This window comes from Rhinopithecus bieti, unplaced genomic scaffold (genome assembly GCF_001698545.2).
Source record: "Rhinopithecus bieti isolate Rb0 unplaced genomic scaffold, ASM169854v2 scaffold_31076, whole genome shotgun sequence".
In the NCBI taxonomy this organism is placed as follows: domain Eukaryota; kingdom Metazoa; phylum Chordata; class Mammalia; order Primates; family Cercopithecidae; genus Rhinopithecus; species Rhinopithecus bieti.
This window is the reverse complement of record NW_016813414.1, coordinates 409,548-423,116: the sequence shown is the minus strand read 5'-3', so window position 1 is coordinate 423,116 and position 13,569 is coordinate 409,548. Positions and strand designations below refer to the sequence as shown.

At 40.5% G+C, this 13,569-nt stretch overlaps 1 pseudogene; it reads left to right on the top strand.

Moving 5' to 3' along the window:
* Positions 1-955, top strand: LOC108512872 (leukocyte surface antigen CD53-like; annotated as a pseudogene).
* The last annotated feature ends 12,614 nt before the right edge of the window (positions 956-13,569 follow it).

Below are 13,569 nucleotides of genomic sequence, written 5' to 3'. Positions count from 1 at the left end.
ATGGGCACGAGTAGCTTGAAATTGTGGAATTATGTCCTGTTTTTCTTTTTCTTTCTCTCTTTCTCTCTTTCTCTCTTTCTCTCATTCTTTCTTTCTTTTTTTGAGACAGGATCTTGCTCTATCTCCCAGGCTAGAGTGCAGTGGCTCCATCATAGCTCACTGCAGCTTGAACTTCTGGGCTCAAGCAATCTCCCACCTCAGCCTCCCAAGTAGCTGGGACCATAGGCATGCACAGGCACCACCACACCCAGCTAATTAAAAAAATTTTTTTTTTGTAGAGTCAGGGTCTCACTATGTTGCCCAAGCGATCCTGCCACCTCAGCCTCCCAAAGTCCTGGGATTACAAGCGTGAGCCACTGCGCACAGCCCAGCTTGCTCTTTCGGTTCTGTGGCTGCTGCACTTTTAAGGGATGTACCTGCTGACCCACAACAGCTTGGGAGTGCTCTTCCATAAGCTCCCCTCCCTCACGCTGGGCAATGAGCTTTTCATCTCATCGTGGGCTCCATTATCACAGTGGTTGCCTTCCTGGGCTGCGTAGGCTCTGGCAAGAAAAACAGGTGTCTGCTTATGTCCTTGTTCATTCTGCTGTTAATTATCCTCCTTGCTAAGGTGACTTTGGCTATCCTGCACTTTGTTTATGAACAGAAGCTGAATGTACAGGTAGCTGAGGGCCTGAAACAGCACCAAGGTGATGTGAGACTCCATCCAGTCATTTCTGCACTGTTGTGGCCTAAATAGCAAGAGTGATTGGTCCAGTGGGCAACAAGCATCTTGCCCTTCAGATCCACAAGTGAAAGGTTGCTATGCAAAAGCGAGACTGTAGTTTCACAACAATTTCCTGTATATCAGAATCATCAGCATCTGTGTGTACGTGCAATCCAGGTGGTGAGGAGGTCCTTTGCACTGACCCCGAACAGCCAGATTGATAAAACCAGTCAGGCCCTGGGGGTGTGACCTGCAACTGCCCTGTGCTGGGGAGACTCGTTTCATCTTTGGAAATCCAAAACCATTTATAGCATGAAGTTCTAAATGGTCACCTGCTGGACTGCCTGTCCTCCCAGCCCTTCGCTTTTTGGGTGCCTGTCTTATACAGCCAGAAAATAAGGTGTTGGCTAGGGACTTTCCATCTCAGGCAGCAAAACAACCTTTCACCTACTGATGGCAGCAGCCACATCTCTCAAGGTGGTAATAGTAATACGTGGGCATTTTTTTAGACATGAAAGGCCAAGAGAAACTGTGGAACTAATGGCTCAAGATCAAAGAGTGGGCCCAGGATATGAAGTTTTTAACTTTGATTTGATAGTTTTTAACATTTGATAACTTCATTGTCAAATTAGTCTCTGGCCTCTATGTTATGCCCAGTCTGCTCTGCAAAGTCAAGCAAGAAACAAGCTTAAGGCGGTTCTAGGTCCAGGCTCATGGGACCATTGTCACAACCCTGTTTCTCTTTGATGAAGGGTGGTGGCTATAGGAATTACAGAGTGCTCTTTCTCCAAAGGGCAAAGTTTCATTTCCATTTCTTTATTAAGGGCCTCATCAATTTATTCTGTCTTTCCATGAAAAATTATGCAGTGATTTATATCCTGACTTCAACCAGTTACTTAGCTGATAATCACGTGCACAAGACTTCTTCTGGTGTTATTTCTCTATCAGCTAACATTTTGTTAATATACTATTTTGCTCTTCGATAAATAAAAGTGATCTTAGTTTTTTTAAAAAATCAAAGAAGTTTCCATTTCTCATCTATCGAAATAGTAAATATTTTAAAAATGTAATTCTTAATGTTTATGAATAAATGAATAAAGTATCAACTTATTCATTTACTGAATGCCCACTATGTGGCAGGCATGCACCATTATTCAGATTTAAAATAAAACTCATAACACAAACAATTATAATAAGTGAAAAACAAGCAGGACACAAAAATGTATGCACAAAGATTATACTTTTCAACCAAGAACTTCTGCATAGGGGCAAAAAACAAATAACCACCAAAATGTTGGCTGAGTGCTGTGGCTTACACCTGTAATCCTGCACGAGGCAGGAGGATTGCTTGAGGCCAGGAGTTCAAGACCAGACTGAGCAACTTAGCAAGACTCCATTTCTACAAAAAATAAAAAAGTTATCTGGCTGTGGCAGTGCCTGCAGTACTAGTTACTCAGGAGGCTGAGGAAGGAGAATCACTTGGGCCCAGGAGTTCGAGGTTACAGTAAGGTATGATGGCACCACTGCACTCTAGCCTGGGCGACATAGCAAGAACCTGTCTCTAAAAAATAAAAAATAGGCCAGGCACAGTGGCTCACACCCATAATCCCAGCACTTTTGGAAGCCAAGGCAAGTGGATCACGAGGTCGGGAGTTCAAGACCAGCCTGGCCAAGATGGTGAAACCCTGTCTCTACTAAAAATACAAAAATTAGCTAGGCATGGTGGCAGGCACCAGTAATCCCAGTTACTCGGGAGGCTGAGGCAGGAGAATCACTTGAAACCGGGTAGCAGAGGTTGCAGTGAGCTGAGATCACACCACTGCACTCCAGCCTGGGCAATAGAGAGAGACAGAGAGACTATGTCTGGAAAAAAAAAAAAAAAGTTGGTTCTTTTTAGCTGGTTGAAATATTGCTGAATTGTTCTTTAAATGTTTCCCTATTTAAAATTTTTTATTTAATAAAGTAGTTTTAAAATATAAACGTTACCAGTTCATAATTGGTAAAAGAATACTTTATTTCAAAACTATTGATTCGGGTCAGTAAGTATTGATCACTTCCTGTGTTCTCAGATCATATTAGGAGGTGAAAAGGAGGGGTATAAAAGCATATAAGATGCTATTCCGGCTGAGTGCGGTGGCTCACGCCTGTAATCCAGCACTTTGGGAGGCTGAGGCAGGCGGATCACCTGAGGAGTTCAAGACCATCTCGGCCTGGCCAACATAGTGAAATCCCGTCTCTACTAAAAGTACAAAACATTAGCTGGGTGTGGTGGCGGTGCCTGTAATCCCAGCTACTCAGGAGGCTGAGGCAAGAGAATTGCTTGAACCAGGGAGGTAGAGGTTGCAGTGAGCCAAGATGGTGCCACTGCACTCCAGCCTCGGTGACAGAGTTAGACTCCGTCTCCAAAAAAAAAAAAAAAAAAAGCTTTTCCCTATTTTGAAGGTGTTTATAATCTTAAGTGAAGTAAACAGCACAGAATAAAGGTAAATAAAAAATTCAGGTTTACATATAATGCGTTCTTCTGTGTATTCATTCAACATTTGTTGAACTTATACTTTATATGAGGCTCACAAAAAGGCTGTGCCAAAGGCCTAAGGAGGGCTTAGGGGAGTGTCAGTATGACCTATACTGATATATACTGATATAGCCGTAACAAATTATTTACTGAGACCTCAAGAGACACCCATTTTATCTCCTTTCATCGTTTTTTAATCCACAAAAACAATTTTAGCTTTGCAAGTAGAATCTAAAATTTGCTAGGCAGAGATGAGTATGATGAGCCATCAATACTATGCTACAGCTCAGGCAAGAGTGAATAATATGGACTTGAGTAGATATTGTAGGGCTGCATATTAATATACATTTTAAATGCCTTCTGTGTATAACTATAAGATTTCAAAACTGATCATGAAAATGGCCAGGTTTGATCTTAAGCCTAAAAGTTCAACATAATTAAGATATGAATATATGGAAAGAGGAATAGTATTTTATTTTTTGTTTTTATTCTTTTTGAGTCAGAGTCTAGCTCTGTTGCCCAGGCTGGAGTGCAGTGGTGCGATTTCAGCTCACTGCAACCTCTACCTCCCAGGTTCAAGTGATTCTCCTGGCCTCAGTTTCCCAAGCAGCTGGGACCACAGGTGTGTACCACCACATCATGCCTGGCTAATTTTTTTGTATTTTTAATGGAGATGGGGTTTCACCATGTTGGCCAGGCTGGTCTTGAACTCCTGACCTCAGGTGGTCCACCCTCCTCAGCCTCCCAAAGTGCTGGGATTACAGGCATGACCCACCGTGCCTGGCACAAACAGTATTTTTAAAAATTTTTTTGTAGAGACAGGGGTTGTGCTATGTTGTCCAGGTTAGTTGAACTGGCCTCAAGCTGTCCTTCCACCTTGGCCTCCCAGAGTTCTGGTATTACAGGCATAAGCCACCGTGCGCAGCCAATAGTATTTCTTAATGGGAGTCATCACCACTATTTTGTTCTTTAAAATATCCTATTCATACATATTTTGAAATACAAACTTTAAAAATAAGAAAAGAGGTCACTAAAACTATAAATATATCACAAGAAAATATCCAGATAAGCAGCTCCACATGGTATTAATTTGTCTATTTAGAACAAATGAAATCAAGAAAAAAATTGCAGTTCTGTCCAACTCAGCTTGAAATCTGTGGTGGCCGTTGCTCTCTCAACCTCCATCTGAAGATGAGCTATTGCTCTCTCAACCCTCCTACTTGAAGAATTTGGAAAACGAACAAGTACATTTTCCAGACTCCCTTATAGATAGGGTTCTGGCTATGAAATAGACTCTGCCAGTTAGATACACACACCTGAAATTTCAAAGGGAGGCAGAGGTGAGCTTCCTGCAGCAGGGAGAGTTGACACACAGGTCCTGACAGACACAGGATTTGCATGGGTTAGATGAATGCTGCACTCTCTAGATGCAAGGAGCAGTGTCTTCTTAGCACAGGGCAGCTGTGGCAGCCACAGCAGTGGTTGCAGTAACAGTTTCTTCTGGGTCACAGCTATAAGGGCATTAGCTTAACACCAAAATCCCAGAAGCAGCCTTCTGTTTCTGCTCTTCCAGCCATTTCAATAATTTTATAAACACATACTTCTGTATATTAAAATTCCTATGTACTGGAAATTCCTAGAATAATTTCTTTTTCCTGCACTGAACCCTGAGTGGTCGACTACCCCAGAGTGTAGATGTGATCATTAAATAAAACATGTAAATCATTTAGAATAGTGATTTACATAAAGAATAATGGCCTGAAACAGTCCAATAAGAGATATCTACATAGATATATTTATAAAACAGGAGATTTATTACAGGAATTGACTTACACAATTATGGAGGCCTAGAAGTCCCATAATCTGTCCTCTGCAAGCTGGAAACCCAGCGGGAGAAAGCTGGTGATGTAACTCAGTCTGAATCCGAAGACCTGAGAACCAGGGGAACCAACAGTGAGGTCCAGATCGGAGCTTGAAGACTCTAGAACCCAGAGCACCAGTGTCTGAGGGCAGGGGAGTATATATGGCTGTCCCAGCTCAAATGAGAAGCAAATGCACCCTTCCTCCACCTTTTTGTTCTATTCAGACTTTCATAGGATTAGATGATGTCCATTCACATAAGTGAGGGCAGATCTTCTTTACTCAACCTATAAATTAAAATCCTAAACTCGTCCAGAAACACCCTCGCAGACACAAACACAAATAATGTGTTACCAGCTAACCAGGCATCCTTCAGCTCAGTCAAGATGTCACATAAAATTAACCATCACATTGGCCCGTTATAACAGAAAATAAAAGATCCTGATCAGAATTACTAAAAAGAATGAAGAGTAGAAGTACTAAGAAGTACTCAGGAAGACAATCGTCCTCTGGACATAGAGTTGTAATATTTAGGGAAACAATGTGGGGAACTTTCTTTTTGCAAGGGTTCAAGGGAGAGCTTGAGGAAGAGGCAAGATAATTTACCTCTTGTACTGATACCATATGTATTAGGGTTCTCTAGAGGGACAGAACTAATAGGATAGATGAATATACAAAAGGGAGTTTATTAAGGAGAATTGACTCACATGATCACAAGGTGAAGTCCCACAATAGGCCATCTGCAAGCTGAAGAGCAAGGAAGCCACTCTGAGTCCCAAACCAAGAGTCCAAAAGCTGAAAGATTTGGGGTCTGATGTTCAAGGGCAGGAAGCATTCAGCATGGGAGAAAGATGAAGGTCAGAAAACTCAACAGGTCTGCTCATTCCACCTTCTTCTGCCTGCTTTATTCTACCCACGCTGGCAGGTGACTGGATGGTGCCCACCCACACTGAGGGTGGGTCTGCCTCTCCCAGTCCACTGGCTCAAATGTTCATCTCCTTTGGCAACACCCTCACAGACACACCCAGGAACAATGCTCTGCATCCTTCAATCCAATCAAGTTGACACATTATTAACCATCATACCATGGAAAATTCTGATTTTATAAATAAAATTGAAGGGATAAAAGAAGGCAAAACGATGTCACCTGAGACCTATGTGAGTAATTCGATGCTACTGATACTACTATCCCCTTCCCTTTCTCAAGGTTTTCATTGGCATGATGCAGACTAGTTTGGAAGGTGACCGTGTGAGAAACAGCGTGCCAAAAGCCTTTATAATTTCTCTTTCACATCTGGCTGTTCACCATTTCTTACAATTTGTTTCTTCGTAAGTCTTCTGGCTTTCAGCACTTTGATTTTAACAGTCACGATTCTAATCTTGGCCTCAGTGATTTAAACTTGTGGCTAACTTCTTATATAGTCCTAACTTCTTTATCTCTAATTTTCTAATATTTTTCCCTTTAAAATCCCAATAATAAAAGTTTCTTCTTTAACGTTCTCACTGGCAACTTTGTTCAAAATTTCACAAAAAGCAAAGTTATTTATGCTTGGTTTTAAAGTGCTATGTGTCTCCAATATCAACCAGGTTTCTTAGCTTCCATCTTTTTTTACTCCCTTCCTCCCTCTTTCTACCTCCCATTCCTCCTTCTTCTCCACTACCCTCCTGCTAATGGATAAATATGATCCATATCATCTGACAGTGCTTTTCAAACTTGAATATGCATATGAATCACCTGAGAATCTTGTTAAAATGCAAATTCTGACTCATTATGACTAGGATCATACTGAATAGGAGGCTTGAAATCCTCTTTTCTTAGCAGCTTCCGGCTGCTGCTGCTGAATTGCAGACCACACTTTTAGTAGCAAGACCCCAGAACACTGGTTTTTGAACTGGAATAATTTTGGACCCCAGAAATATTTGGCAATATGTGGACACATTTTTGATGGTTACAACTGGGGTGGTGCTCCTGGGCAGAGGTCGGGAATGCCACCAAGCACTTACCATGTACAGGACAGCCCCTCACAACAGAGAATTACCTGGCCCAAAACTTCAACAGTGACCAGGCTGAGGAATCCTGCTCTAGAATGATCTTAAACACTATAATAAGCACTCAGTAGCATCTTCTATGAGTCTAACAGTTTTTTTTTTCTTTCTAGAAAAAACTTTCCAGTCCTCTTCCCTCTACTTAGTCAGTTCCTGTGACTAAAAGGATCTCATATTGGAAAGCTTTTTTTCCCCAAAAGTCTACCATTTCCTTTTCCAAATAATTAAATGAAAGTTATGAATGGAATTTTTCATGGTATTAACATGATTTTAAAAGCCTCATGCTCTCAGAAAAAAATAAAAAATTAAGACAGCAAGCTTACAGTTTTGAAATGTGTGATCCTGTATGACTTTTTTATTATCCGTTTTAAGCTAGTGCATTATGGTGCCTTCAAAACAACTGAAGTAATTCTCAAAATAATAATCAATAGGTGTTTTACTTTGTGTGTGTTTTCAATAACTGTTCAGATTGTAGCAATCAAATAGTCCATAGTGAAAAGGGAAATGAATCTCCAAAAGAAGTCTATTTTTGTATTCAGATGAGGAAGATGGGGCTATTTTAAAAGTTCTTTTATTTTAGAAAGCTGTGTTTTCCATAGTTGAAGAGAGTCAGGAATTTGACAACTTTAACTTGATTTGACTTTCCAGTTATGTAGCTTACACAAGAGTTATTGCATATGAAAAAAATAGGATAATTTTACCAGAATCTTGACTAGATGAAAGTAAACCGAGTCCTGAATGTTTTTATTGAAACTATGGTCAGAATTCTAAGTTTTTGGAAGTCTGCTTTTCCTAGTTTTCTAAGCCTGTCAGGCATCTTTGGCTGACTCAGAGCCCAACCTTGAACTTACACCTGGCCTGCCAGCACCTGGGGTACTGCCCTGGGATTCCCACTCTGCCCTGCTTTCTTCTTGATTTCATTGCAATGGAAAATACAACTAAATATTTCAGTAGTTTGAGTTTGGTCTAGTCATTGGGGACATTTTCGTTTAATGTAAAGATCCTACTGAAAAGTACTTTAGTCACCAACTTAGAGAATTCATAAACTGAAAAATGTTATATAAGGTGACTATCAGAATGATCTTAAACTTACTATCCACTCACCTACACTTTCCCCAGCAAACTCTCCTTCCTCGTTATTGAACTGAGTAAATGATACCACCATCCTCTGTGTCACCTGGGCCCAGGTCTCAAGTCATGGTGGACTTCATCTTTTCACCTCCCACATCCAGTCACATGAGGAAGAGCATCCAATGGCAGGAGGACGGGAGCAAGTGTGTCAGCTGAGGTCTCTCTTCCTCTTCTTATAAAGCCACCAGTCCCACCATGGGGGTCCCACACGAATGACCTTATCTAATTCCAGTTACCTCTCAAAGGCCCCACTTCCAATCAACATATGAATTTGGCAGTTAAGTTTCCAATACAAGAAATTTGGAGGACATATTCAAACCACAGCACTCCTGAAATCTTTTACAGAAATATTACAGAGTAGAAAGAATGCAAATGTTTCTTATGTTGTAACGTAAGATAGAAAGATGGAAGAGCATCCCATTCTTGGTTCAATTCCCTTATTACAATAAACACAAATCATCTTATCAGAGTAGGATGGCCTACCTCAATGTACCTTACTTTGCATGTGATAGTTTAACAAATTAGCTATTCACCGATGCACTCAAGTGGCCAAGAACTCCCAGATGATTTCCCTGGATTTGTGCAAAAGCTTCTGGCACAATGGCTTATGAGGCCCTCCAGAAACTGGTCTCAGCTTGTCTCTAGCATCTTCTCTCACTGTGACAACTTCTCGTCTTGAATTCAGCCATTCTGAATTATTTGCTGTCCCCATAATAGCCTGTTTCATAGCTCCATGTCTTTTGTTCGTGCCATTTCATCTGCCCAGAATATCTTTACTCCATTGTCCGTCTAAACCAGGACTCAGCTTTTAAGACTCAATTCAAACACAGTCTCTTTTATGAAGATTTTTCTAACTCCTTCCCTTTCCCTGCTTCCTGGGAATTGACCATCAATCTCTTGTATACAATAGTAAACTACCCCCTGGCCCAACACGTGCACACTCACTCACTAACTCTTATTATAACATTTATTACTTCTTTACAAGTATTCATTTATATGTCTGTCTCCTGTACTAATCTAGAAGATCCTCTAGGTCACATACCATGTGTATTTTATTTATTTATCCCTAAATCTAGCACAGTGACTGGCACATAGTATACATTTAATAAACACTTGTAACATGAATGGAATATGTCTAGTATCAAATGTTGTTCCTCTTAACTTGCCAACGGAAAAAAATATTACACAGTCAATGAATCTGCTTGAAATTTAGCTACCTGTGAAAAGAAAAGCACAATAAATTCTTTTTTCAATTTAGAGAAATTCAAAACATATAAACTATTTCCCAATCTGATTATAATTTTGAGTAATATAAGTTAGGGTAGAGGTGCTAGAAGGAGTACTCTATCACATCTGTCATCTAAATTCTTTTTTGCCTGGGATTATATATTTTTAAAACACACTACAGTTATAAAAAATATAACCAATAATTCTTATATATTTTCACCTGGATTTCTTAAATTAATAGCTTTCTGTAGCTAGATTTTAAAAAACTGACAGTAACTTGCAGACATGAGGTTCACTTATACTTCAACACTTCGAAATAAAACCAAAACCAAAACAAACTATATTCTCTTACATCACTACAGGACAATTATCAAAATCAGAAAATTAATATTCATACAATATTATTCTATAATTTATGAATTTAAATTTCACCATTTGTTCCACTAATGTATTTTTATAGCAAAAGGAAAAGGATTTCTGGTCCAAGATCCAATCCAGGACGAGACATGGCTTTTAGTCATCACGTCTCATTCATCTCTTGTAATCTGGAACAGTTCACTGGTCTTTTTTTGTTTTTCATGACCTTGACATTTTGAGGCTTTATGGGAAGTTTACTTGCAGCAAGTCTGTTCCTCAATTTGGATGTGTCTGATATTTCTTCATGATTAGATTCAGGTTATACATTTTTTCAAGTTATGCATTTTTTGCCAGGATACCACAGAAGTAACACTATGTCATTTTTAGTGTATCCTACCAAAAATTATTACTGGTTATGCTAACCCTGATCATTTTGTTAAAGTGGTCCCTTTAAGTTGTCACTACTGTAAATTACTGTTTTCCTCTATGTAATTAATAAGTAGCATACAGGGATGAGGTTATATTGAAGGCTAAACAAAAGAGAGACCAAGTGTTCCTCTGTGTTCTAAGTAGAAATTGTTTAGCTCTGATATTTGGCCTTCTTAGAGATTACAAATAAAATCAAAAGACTTTAAAATGGTGATTTTCTGAAATTTTAGTGCTTTAGCTGCAAAATTATGTATAAAACAAGATGTTAAGCTCTGAAATCCATAGCCCTGAATATTAAAGCCTTAAGTAAATGGGAGATCTGCATTTAGCAGCTCCTTGGGAACAAAGATCGAATAGCAGCAGAACTGTTGTTTCTGCAACACTGTGCATTTGGCTCACAGTTAGATCACTAGTCAAAAACCCTCTGACAGGAAGATAATGTCCCATGTTGATAGTCATACTTTACAATCAAAGAATAGGTTTATGTTGGTGTTACAGCTGTGAATCCTGACTCTCAGCCTCTTTGTTCAACTCGCATATTCTTTAAGGGAGAACTATATTGAAATGGTACAAGTGATTCGATGGATATTTTACTTGTTTTTTGGAGTTAGAAATTTAACACAATAAATGGGAGGTTCTTGAACTATTCTTTTAAATGGTTTTGCATCATAGTAAAGGAACTATGCAGTTCAGAGTACAACATTTCCTTCCCTCACTAGATTCAGCTACTAAAGACCTCTTTCACACTGTGATGCTCTTTCAGATGACACTGTACACCATGGAGTATGGTGGTGATAGCTGCCTATTAGTTTGCTAGGGCTGCTATAACAAAGTACCACAGACTGGATGGCTTGAACAACAGACATTTGTTTTCTGACAATTCTTGAGGCTAGGTATCAACGTGTTGGCAGGGTTGGTTTCTTCTAAGGCCTCTCTCCTTGGCTTATAGATGGCTGTCTCTCTGTTGACTTCATATGGTCATCTCTCTGAACATGTCTGTGTCCCAATTTCCTCTTTTTATAAGGATGTCTGTCATATTGAATCAGGATTCACCCACCATAACCTCATTTTACTTTCATTTCATACCTCTTTAAAAGTGCTATCTCCAGTTGCTTCCAAGATGGCCGAATAGGAACAGCTCCGGTCTGCAGCCCCCAGCAAGATCAACACAGAAGACGGATGATTTCTGCATTTCCAACAGAGGTACCTGGTTCGTCTCATTGGGACTGGTTGTGCAGCCCACAGAGGGTGAGCCGAAGCAGAGCGGGGCATCACCTCATCCGGGAAGTGCAAGGTGTCAAGGGATTTCCCTTTCCTAGCCAAGGGAAGGTGGGACAGACTGTACCTGGAAAAATGGTACACTCTCGACCAAATACTGTGCTTTTCTCATGGTCTTAGCAACCAGTAAACCAGAAGATTCCCTCCCGTGCCTGGCTCAGCACAGCAGTCTAAAATCAACCTGTGAGGCTACAACCTGGCAGGGAGAGTGACATCTGCCATTGCTGAGGCTTGAGTAGGTAAACAAAGTGGCCAGGAAGCTTGAACTGGGCGGAGCCCACCACAGCTCAGCAAAGCCTACTGCCTCGATAGACTCCACCTCTGTGGGCAGGGCATAGCTGAACAAAAGGCAGAAGACAACTTCTGCAGACTTAAACATCCCTATTGACAGCTCGGAAGAGAGCAGTGGCATGATGTTCGAGCTCTGAGACTGGACAGACTGCCTCCTCAAGTGGGTCCCTAATTCCCGTGTAGCCTGACTAGGAGACACCTCCCAGTAGGGGACGACAGACACCTCATACAGGTGGGTGCCCCTCTGGGACGAAGCTTCCAGAGGAAGGATCAGGCAGCAATATTCACTGTTCTGCAATATTTGCTGTTCTGCAGCCTCCGCTAGTGATATCCAGGCAAACAAGTCTGGAGTGAACCTCCAGCAAACTCCAGCAGACCTGCAGCTGGGAGCCCTGACTGTCAGAAGGAAAACTAACAAACAGAAAGGAATAGCATCAACATCCACAAAAGGACATCCACACCAAAACCCTATCTGTAGGTCACCAACATCAAAGACCAAAGGAAGATAAAACCACAAAAATGGGGAGAAACCAGAGCAGAAAAGTTGAAAATTCTAAAAACCAGAGCACCTCCTTTCCTCCAAAGGATTGCAGTTCCTCTCCAGCAGCAGAATAAAACTGGATGGAGAATAACTTTAATGAGTTGACAGAAATAGGCTTCAGAAGGTCAGTAATAACAAACTTCTCCAAGCTAAAGGAGCATGTTCTAACCCAACACAAGGAAGTTAAAAACCTTGAAAAAAGGTCAGACGAATGGCCAACAAGAATAAACAGTGTAGAGAAGACCTTAAATGACCTGATGGAGCTGAAAACCACAGTGCGAGAACATCGTGACGCATGCACAAGCTTCAATAGCCGATTTGATCAAGTGGAAGAAGGGATATCAGTGATTGAAGATCAAATTAATGAAATAAAGTGAGAGGACAAGTTTAGAGGAAAAAAAGAGTAAAAAGAAATGAACAAAGCATCCAAGAAATATGGGACTATGTGAAAAGACCAAATCTACATTTGATTGGTGTACCCGAAAGTGACAGGGAAAATGGAACCAAGTTAGAAAACACTCTTCAGGATATTATCCAGGAGAACTTCCCTAACCTAGCAAGGCAGGCCAACATTCAAATTCAGGAAATACAGAGAACACCACAAAGATACTCCTCAAGAAGAGCAATCCTAAGACACATAATTGTCAGATTCACCAAGGTTGAAATGAAGGAAAAAATGTTAAGGGAAGCCAGAGAGAAAGGTCGGGTTACCCACAAGGAAAGCCCATCAGACTAACAGCAGATGTCTTGGCAGAAACTATACAAGCCAGAAGAGAGCGGGAGCCAATATTCAACCTTCTTAAAGGAAAGAATTTTCAACCCAGAATTTCATATCCTGCCAAACTAAGCTTCATACGTGAAGGAGAAATAAAATCCTTTACAGACAAGCAAAGGCTGAGAGATTTTTCTCACAATCAGGCCTACCTTACAAGAGCTCCTGAAGGAAGCACTAAACGTGGAAAGGAACAACCAGTACCAGCCACTGCAAAAACATGCCAAAATGTAAAAACCATTGATGCCAGGAAGAAACTGCATCAATTAATGAGCAAAATAACCAGCTAACATCATAACGACAGGATCAAGTTCACACATAACAATATTAACCTTAAATGTAAATGGGCTAAATGCCCCAATTAAGACACAGACTGGCAAATTGGATAAAGAGTCATGACCCATCAGTGTGCTGTA